The sequence below is a fragment of the Nanorana parkeri genome, unplaced genomic scaffold (genome assembly GCF_000935625.1).
Source record: "Nanorana parkeri isolate BGI_ZX_2015 unplaced genomic scaffold, ASM93562v1 scaffold460, whole genome shotgun sequence".
Classification (NCBI taxonomy): Eukaryota; Metazoa; Chordata; class Amphibia; order Anura; family Dicroglossidae; genus Nanorana; species Nanorana parkeri.
In genome coordinates, this window is record NW_017306728.1 from 770,896 (window position 1) to 780,693 (window position 9,798).

Below are 9,798 nucleotides of genomic sequence, written 5' to 3' on the forward strand. Positions count from 1 at the left end.
GGGGGTGTCCCTGCAGGGAGCCGTGAGTGACAGTCACGACTATCTACAGGGATAGATCGAGAAGTGAGCGAGCAACGCTATGTGTTCGCTCACTTCCCCATCTGTTGAGCCGACCTGTGACAGTTTCATTGTCACAGGTCGGCTAGAACTATGAGGCTGAGTGATTTTCACTCGCCTCATAATTCTCCTTTATTGTAAAGGTGCTTTCTTACCTTTAAAGAATGTCTCACTGTTTTCATGTATAGTTATACAGGCACTGAGAAATCATTAGCTGATTTATTTATAAAAAGGCCACTATTCCCTTAATTTCCTTTTGGTAAGTTGCCAATATGCCCGTTACACCTGGCCTCGTGCAACGTAATTATGTAGGCCAGGGGACTCTTGGTCTGTCAAGCCCATCTGCAATTCCGCACATGATCTGCCCCTGTGAACTACAATTCCCATGGCATGATGAGATTGATGTTTGTGTCAGTGGCACCGCACAGTGGGCAGAGGTGATGCCACCGCTTGAATGATTCCTCTTCCAGGTGTCCAACAATATCCATTATTTCTGGATGAAACTGATGACATGAGGCATTAACAAAGGGTACTATGTAGTTTATTAAAAAACACATTTGTAATGTGCTTAGTAGCAGGGAGTGTTAGTCAAAATTCCTAGTACATGCCGTTACTTCTTAAATATGGAGATTTGTACATTAACCACTAGAGGGAGCTCTGTATTTGCCTCAAACTTCCTGCTTTATTACTATTGAGATAAGATACTGTATAGTCCATAAAGGGAGTGCATTGTTTTCAGTGAGTTGGCTAACTTGCATTCTGAGAAGGAGCAGAGAAGTATCGTGGTGTTAGTCCTTGGGGCCAAGAGAAAAAAAGAACTACTCTAAGTTTGGAACAAAATTAAAGCGAGACTAAACTCAGGAGTTAAATTTTAAAAATGCATTCACAGACCTTAACTGTTAATAAAAATGTATCTTATTTGTATATCACTCGGCTGTAGAACCTCAAATCATCTCTGAATTGGTGCTGACATGACACTTTCCTTCCTTCTGGAATGTGGCTACTTTTGTTTCCCATTGTCCCTGTTTGTGTTGTAAACTAGTCACCGCCCCAAGCTCCCTCCTGTGATGAACTACAATCACAATACAAATTAGTAAACTCACAGGAGTGATCTTGGAGCGGTGAATAGTTTACAACACACAAACAAAACACAAACGAACAAAAGTAGCCACCCTCCAGAAGGAAGGACAGTGTCAGCACCAATTCAGAGAGAATTTGAGGATCTACAGCCGAGTGATACACAAATAAGATACATTCTTGTTAATAGTTAGGGTACTTGCATGCATTTCTAAGATTTAACTGCTGAGTTTAGTGTCACATTAAGAGAAAGTCTCTTAAAAGCTTGGCCAGCATACTCAGTTTTATTTTTGCTTATCTGCAAGACTAACTAATGTCTATCATGTACATCTTGACCTTGTGCATGATGAGGAGTAAAAATTCCTGAGGCTACTGGTCATGCTAATGCAAAGAATTGTAAGAGTAGTAATTGTGTATAAACAGAAAGGGTTTAATGGAAATTGTAATTTTGCTGTTTGCTGTGAAATGACCCAGTGTACAGTGCTTAGTGCGGAATAAATATCATCTGTTTGGATTCTTCCTTTCTGAGACTCTTATAAACTCTCTTCTTTTCACAAAGAGCACATGGTCATTGTCGGCCAACAATGATGGAAAGATTGTACGACTCAAGAAAATATTTTGATGATTCTTCACTTGTTGAATCACAAGTAGAGCAAGCAAGAAATGAATCCAGAATCTCCTTTGTCCCTAAAACTCTTAGTTTGGAACATCAACAGCTGTGGTAAGAAGAGTGACAGCCTGTGATGAATTGATAAAAGGCAGAAACAAAGAAAACTCAGCACTGGAATCTTCAGAAACATCCGAATTGGTACAAAACACATCGCCTTTATTTATAATATACACTATTTTGCCAAAAGTATTGGGATGCCTGCCTTTACACGCACATGGACTTTAATGGCGTCCTAGTCTTAGTCTGGAGAGTTCAATATTGAGTTGGCCCACCCTTTGCCACTATAACAGCTTCAACTCTTCTGGTAAGGCTGTCCATAAGGTTTAGGAGTGTACCTAAGGAGGAACAGCTTTGTCACCCTAGACGAGGACTACAGAATACCTCTCCCTTTCCTCTTCTCTATAACATAGCTGGAGTGGGATCATGTGTGGCATCCAGCATGGAAAACTGATTGCATTATTTGGAGTCAGGAAGGGATGTTTTCCTCTTAGAGACATAATTGGTCAGAAATGTCTCTGGGGTTTTCTTTATTTTCCTCTGGATTCAAATAGTAGTGATTCCTAAAGCAGACCTCATACTGTATTTTATACACATTAGATTGCAAAAGATAATTGAACATACCTAAAAAAAAATAGAGCATAACTAAACCCAAGTACAAAAATCTTATATGCTGCAGTCTACAAGTCGTTAGAAGAGGTGGCTGCATTGGTTTTCATTTTTTCCAGGCTTTTCCCCTTTTTTTACCTGGTGATACTGCCATTACCAGACTTCCTATTCTAGAGTAACAACATTCACTTAATATACTGTATCTCCTAAGGATCAGCATTGTTACCCTAGGATAGGAAGTGCTTCAGGACTACAGAAAACCTACCCCAATCCTAATCCCCATACATTGGAAAAAAGGTGACCTATAGTTCACAGAGATAACAGGGAAGCACAGGAAATTAACAGATCACATGATTTCCGTCAGGATCCATCAGTATTTTAAATAGATCAATAGGGAGCAAATAAAAGAAGTTCATTGTTAGGTTTACACATACACTCTAATGCATTCCTGTTACTAAGAACAGCTTCACCTGGTTGTAAAAATATGCTTCTCACTCTCAGAGTATCAGACCAGGATCAATGCACGTTTAGAAATGTTTAGTAATGACAATCTACACACACATACTTCTAGATAATTGCCGGCTTTGTATTCATTGCATACCTTGTTTTACTTTTCCTCTCCATTCTCACAGTGGCCATTTTTACTAAGGGCAGATTAATATAGCTCCCTTTACTTCCTGGGACTCTGGCACATGTGACTAAGACATGTGACCATGTACATTATCTCAGGGGTGGAAAATGTCTTTCCCTGAGAACTCATGAGTGTACAGATGAGATTTCCCAGCAATGCTCTGCTGATGTAACCTTCCCAGGATGCAATGCTTGGGCACAGATTACATTGTTTGTGCCACAGTGGACCAGGAAGTGGAAAAAAAGAAATCATAAGTAAAATAAAAATGTGTTTGTTTAGCTAATGAATGTAAGATGATTTTATATCAGCATGCAGAGTTGTATGCTAATGTGATTTTTAGTCAAAGGGGTTAAAGGTCCGGTTCTGTATGCCACCTCAGGTTTCATGGGGTCACCTGGGTAGACCCATTATGAAGGCTGTTGACCTTCCGTGCAATATAGTAAAAGAAAAGAAGACCTCCTTATTAGGCAGTCAATGGAATAATCAGATTCGGAAAGGGCTTATAGAACCGCCTACCCAATTCCTTGTGCCACAAAGAAATTCTGAAGACATGGGTTACATTACTTTACTCAGTTTACTTTGTTATCTGTGAGAACTGTTTTAGGAAAAGAAAGCATATATCCATCAATGTGCACCTTTTCTATTCAATTTGAGATGGTGTAACTCTTGGAAATGCAACAGCATATACTGTTATGTCCCTTGAGCTGTAGATGGCGCTGTAGTGCAATGTTAGTCTCTTTATGCATGCTTATCTATGATACACAGGAAGTTTTCCTATACATATGTTTCCTGCACAATGCTGTATTCTGATGTAATTTTATTCTAAGCAAGTAAAACTTAATTCAGCATTCCTCATGATCTCAGTGCTTCACCTAAACACATAACCAACAGTAACACATATTTTACATTGTATATATATATCTTCACTACACTTATACTTGCGCAGACTCTTAAGCCTAAGGATTGGACCCAATAACTCTAGGTACATTCCCCTGACAATGAGCAAAATTGATACTTTAAAAGCCTATTTTAATGATTTACTGTAACAATAAGCTGACCTTGGAGTCATGACATCACTTGAAATTGCATGTACCAGCTTATTTAGAGCTCAGGCAAGCCTTCTTCTCTCAGGGAGAGGGAAGTAGAGGGAAGAAAGGTTAAAACCTAACTCCAGATGACATTTTATGACCTCATCATTCTAGTGCTGTACTTTTATTGTCCAGGCATAGGCTTGGGCCAGTGACAGTGAGGTCACCAACAGTCATGAGGGAATGTGTATTATAAGCCAAGCATTTGGGAAATTTTTTAAATTCTGTGTATTATTTGCATGACATGGTTTGTAGAGACTCATACAGATCATGAAACATGATTTGCCTGTATTAGTAAGTTATGTGAGCCTTTACAAATCAGAAATACTTGTGTTCAAATATTTTGGAGAAAAAAATGTGACAGATCAGACTGTACTGTGCTGTTCAACCTGATTCTTGTTTGTGTCAGAGCTGTGTAAATCTCAGGGTTAGCTAGAATAAAGCAAATAGATGTTCTTTAGCTATGTATTTAGCAGTGTTGTTGGATTTTATTCTTGAAGTGTACCTAAAGCCATTTCTTTTGTTTTGGATAGAGTATAGTTGAGTTTTATATCCCTACCCAAGTCCTTCCTGTGGAGCTTCAGCCTCCCCTTTTGTGCTTGTGACTATTGTCTCTGGAACTGAAACTGAGTGATAATCAAAATTGTGAGTTGTCCCCTTTAAAGGGGACACCTGCCAAACAAAGTATTTTGTTTACTCTAGACATTCTTCCTCTAACTTTCTATGACAAAGGAAGTAGAGAATCGCTTGAGTAGCACACAGACAAAAAACAACATGCCAGGGGTTTAACCAGGGGTATCCCTAAACCAGTCGTGGTGGGGTTCTGGCAGTACATGTTACCGAGGGGGGTGGTCGGTGGTGGGAATGTGCAGGTGGTGCATGTTACCTAAGGGGTTGGGTTGCTCATTCTACTGTGGGTTGGGGGGGGGATGTGCTGGCATTGCACGTTACTGGGTATGGTTGGAAGGGTGCTGAGGGTACTGGTATTGCACGGTACCTCTGACATCAGTTAGCCGGGCGGGACGCCGGACAGAGCATCACAGGTCGCTAATAGCAATTTGGGATGCTATGGCCAGAAAGGGTGCAGCGGGCACACCTGCCGCCCCACCCATGTGAACCAGTGAGATGCCTCAGACTGCCTCATAATATGGACAGCACTGGGTTTAACTATTCCCTATGTGAGGGGTTTCATTATTTCCTATGCTCCTCAGATCCATCTAGTGTCTATAATGCGGTATTACATTAAATTACATTTCACCTGAAAAGAAAATAAACTAAGAACATTTGTTTCTGCCTCTATTTGCACATTCAGAGAGATTCACATGATGAATGGCTCTGCAAATGATTTGTAAATAGACCCCTAAGTCAAAGTTTTGGCATCAAAAGCTGTATGAAGATATTATGGTGAATGCTTCATACAGCTTGGCGTAGTGATAACCCTATTCTGGACTGCCCTTCAACAGGGCCGTCATCAGGGGGGTACGGCCGATACTCATGTAAGGGGCCTGGGTGGCCTAGGGGGCCCGCCCAGAACACTTACATGAGTATTGGCCGATGGTGACAGGCGAGGGGGCGGTTGGGCCCCCGCAGCGCCAGAGGAGGCCTGGCCCTTGCAGCACCGGGCTGCAGGCTTGCCGATCCAGCGGCATTAGAGCAAGCTGGGGCCCCATCAGCGCCACTGCTCTTCTGATCTCGGACCGGCCGAAAGTGACATCACTTCACTTCCGGCCAATCCGATGGCAGAGGAGGCCAGGTGAGCAGGTAAGAGGAGCTGGGAGCTGGGAGGGAGATGCAGCCCTGACCAGCCCACCTGAGACCCCTGCAGAGCCCACCATAGAGAGTATCAGCTGCACAGCATCTATGGTGGGTTCTGCAGGGTCACTCTCAAGTATGTGTGGGGTCTCAGGTGGGTCCTGGGTCCAGTGCGTCACTAAGCCCAGTGTCCATCGGGTCACTAAGCCCAGAGTCCATCGGGTCACTAAGCCCAGAGCTTAGTGGCCCCTAAAGCTGTGTAAGGGGCTGCCTAAAGCTGTGTGAGGGGCCCCAAAATTTCTGATGTCTGCCCTGCCCTTCAATGAATATACAGCTATAATAAATCCTGCTTCAGAGTAACAGTCAAATACTAAACAGTTGTATCCTTTATATGGCTTATGGTAAAATGGTGCAGTTATCTTTTTGCTGGTTATATTTATTCCGACCAAATCATCTTTGTTCGAGTCACCTTCCTGAGTCGCTACTCTTCAGAAAGTGCTTGTTGGATCAAAATTCATCAAAATATTGGTCACCTTTCTATTTTGTCCTTGCAAAAGGTGTCTGAACGTACCAAAAAAAAAAATGACTAATCACCTAAATTTAAATACCCATTACTCAATATTATAAATCCAGCCTAAAGATAAAATAATTCAAGAGAAAACTTTGATTCTTCATAAAAGGGAATGATCTGCAATTTTATTCCAAAGCATATTCAATTAAAGACTCCAGCAATTCTATATGATAGAGACGGTTGATATGAAGGCTTCTATTATACCACTGTAGCCATTTCTGGTTCAGTGATAAATCAAACTCCATTTGTAATGATTTTTCTGTATCTGTGACAAAATTCATAAAACTGTTTCTTTAGGACAAAAGTTTTAATGTACGTTTAATAAAAAATGGAATGAAATACCCAGACCCCTGCTTGGACAAAGTGTAGGAATAATTAAGAATTAAACTTTAATAAAAAAAGGATTTCTTGATATTTTATAAAGTGAAAGATAAGACATTCAGTTCTGTAGAATCACACTACATTAAATAATTAAATTAAATTAAACCTTGCAGCCGTGAAAAAAAAAAAACATTTAACACATTCCAGTACAGTGTTTCTAAGTTCTTTTGAATGAAAAGAATGCATGCAATTTTAATGTAATACCCAAAGAGGTTATGTATTATTTCCTGAAGTAATGCAGTTCATATTAGAAAAGGAACAGTCTACATGAGGATCCTACACAGGGCCATCACTACCCCAGAAGGCTGTGTTAGAGCCTTGATGTCAGCCTTGCTGACTGGTTTCCTGCCCATCTCACTGACTTCACTGCGTGCCAGGAGTTCAGCGGGACGCCGGCCAGGGCATCACGCTCAGTTCCCTGGCAACTGATGATGCCATAAGCTGGGCATGAAGCTGGTCAGAGCATCACAGGTTGCTATAAGCTCTTAGCAACTTGGGACACTGTGGCTGCCCCTCTGCCACCCCCCCAATGAGATGCCACCTGAGGTGACCACCTCAAGCTGCTTCATTATGGCCACGGGCCTGACTCTACAGCCCGACTATAGTGGGGACTTCATCACCTTTTCTCTACACTGTCATGAGATATTAACTGGTGACTGTCATTGATGCGAAGATGAAGGAAAGGAAATGTTGTAATTTTTGAAAACGTAGCAGCAATCTGACCAATCATTCAAGAACAAGACTTCTCCAATCCATACAAATGAAATCACATACTCAAGGGCTGCCACTGCTCACAAATTGCTGACTTGCTCTCCAGCAGGTAACAGGTTAGGTAGGACATAGGTTTTTGAAACACTGCTTTTTCTACCAGTTAAAAATTTAGATAATCCAGGCCCCTTATATAACACTATTTATAAGTGCTGTGGGCACGAATGCCGAAGCGCTAATGCGCTCAACAGGACGAATCCCATTGTTTTCAATGGCCCTTGCTCACATCTGAGCGTTCTGTCACCCTTAGCAAAATGCCTATAGCTCACAAAAGTACATAAGCTTCTTTTGGGGCAGAGACAAGCTTTTTTTGCCAAATAGATTTTAATGGGAGCGTCCGAAAACGTGTGAAAAATGCACACAAAATGTGCCTAGTAAATGGATAAAAATGATTATAATGAAAAAAGATCAAGCCTGAAACGTGCACAAACTACCTGTACAAATGCTCCAAAAAAAGCTAGGAAAATCAACCAAAGATGCTCATCTCAAGTATGAATGGCGCTAGCGCAGACACATACAACAAAGTAAAACTAAATCAGAGAGGGACACAAAAAAGGCCTTTCTACTTATGGTAAGAGCAAGCACCTTAGGGTGTCTACTGTAAGTTGGACTTTACTTTTTAAAGGTGTAAAATGGCATACAAAATCACCCTCCAACATGTCCATTTACATTAGATTCCACATAGACTGGCATAGGGTCCGGGAAAATGCAGTTTTTAACTCCATTGCAAGACATCCAGTGATGACATCCGATCTATACTGCTGTGATCAGGGGGGGAAGTGTGCACGGATCCTCTCCTGATCAGTCCGTGTGAAAGGGGCCTTATTGTGTGTATACAAAATGTGTAAAAGTTATGTATTGACAAGCTCATCATGTTAAACTTGAATATCTTCAGTTAGCATTAAACAGTTAAAATAATTTGCAAAACATCATCGTGATTCCTAGTTCAGCCTTTGGGGAATCCTAAATAGGGTGCAGTGATTTGGTCTAATTTACCAATATATGAGGTCTGTTCTAGGAGTCACTGCTATTTGAATCCAGAGGAAGGTAAGGAAAACCCCAGAGACATTTCTGACCAATTATTTCTGTGAGGGGAAAACATCCCTTCCTGACTCAAAATAATGCAATCAGATTCCATGCTGGATGCCAAACATGATTCCACTCCAGCTACAAAGAAGAGGAAAGGTGGAGGTATTCTGTAGTCCTCTTCTAGGGTGACAAAGCTGTTCCTCCTTAGATAGAGTACAGTGAGTGAGCATTGTCACCTTAGCACAAGAAGTGTGCTACTGGCAGGATCACCAAATACAAATTAAGAAAAATAATCTAAAAAAAAGACAACTAATACGGGCACCACCTCTAAGGAATGGTAAGCTGCAATATACCACATTTTTGTTTTTGAATTTACAGTATATGCGCTTAAATCCACATTGCTTTTCTTTGCAATACGTTGTTACGTAGATCCTTGCGAGGGAAAAAAAAGTAAACAGGGATTTCAGAAACTTTTAAACAACGGTTCACTAAGGAGCATTTTCAGCATCCAGCGCTTCACTAAGCCCTGAGTCCAGCGCGGCACTAAGCCCTGAGTCCAGCGCGGCACTAACTCCTGAGTCAATCGCGTCACTAAGCCCTGCATCCTGCACGTCACTAAGCCCTGCGTCCCACGCGTCACTAAGCCCTGCTTCCAGCACGTCACTAAGCCGAGTCCAGCGGGTCACTAAGCCTAGTGTCCAGCGGGTCACTAAGCCCAGAGTCCAGCGGGTCACTAAGCCCAGAATCCAGCGGGTCACTAAGCCCAGAGTCCAGGGGGTAACTAAGCACAGAGTCCAGCGGGACACTAAGCCCAGAGTCCAGCGGGTCACTAAGCCCAGAGTCAAGCGGGTCACTAAGCCCAGAGTCCATCGGATCACTAAGTCCAGAGTCCATCGGATCACAAAGTCCAGAGTCCATCGGATCACTAAGTCCAGAGTCTATCGGGTCACTAAGCCCTGAGTCGAGCGGGTCACTAAGCCCAGTGTCCATCGGGTCACTAAGCCCAGAGTCCAGCGGGTACTAAGCCCTGATTTAAATTCATATACTGTTCTGCGTTGCTGTATACATGTATTGCTGGGATTTGTAGTCCCCCTACAGCTGGTGCCATTGTGCATTAGAGTGTAAGCGCTGGACCCCGGGGGGGGGGGGGGGGGGGGGGGGGGGGGGT